Raw genomic sequence first — 385 nt, 5'->3', positions numbered from 1 at the left:
GCTGCTGCTTTCAGTACTTATTTTCAATAACGTATCAAATACGTGGACCACACTGTATATTACGATTACTGATTTACCGACTCGTAATTTATTAAATTAAATAGATTGTATAGACGTCAGAATACAAATAATAAAATAAGAAATAAATAAGAAATAATAAAAAATAAATAATAAAATATAATAAAATTAAATACGATAACGTAAATACAAAAAATAAAAATAAAATAATAAAATAATAAATAAATAAATAAAAAATAAATAATAATAAGAGAGGGAGAGAGAGAAAGAGAGAGAAAGAGACAAAGAGATAGAAACACATTTTTTATAAAAATGAATTATTCTGAAATAAAATTTAAAGAACCTGCTTTTTATGTACACCTTAATA

This window comes from Odontomachus brunneus, unplaced genomic scaffold, assembly GCF_010583005.1.
Source record: "Odontomachus brunneus isolate Ranch 3 - 2012 unplaced genomic scaffold, Obru_v1 Obru_scaffold_142, whole genome shotgun sequence".
Lineage (NCBI taxonomy): Eukaryota > Metazoa > Arthropoda > Insecta > Hymenoptera > Formicidae > Odontomachus > Odontomachus brunneus.
Note: the sequence above shows the minus strand (reverse complement) of the source record.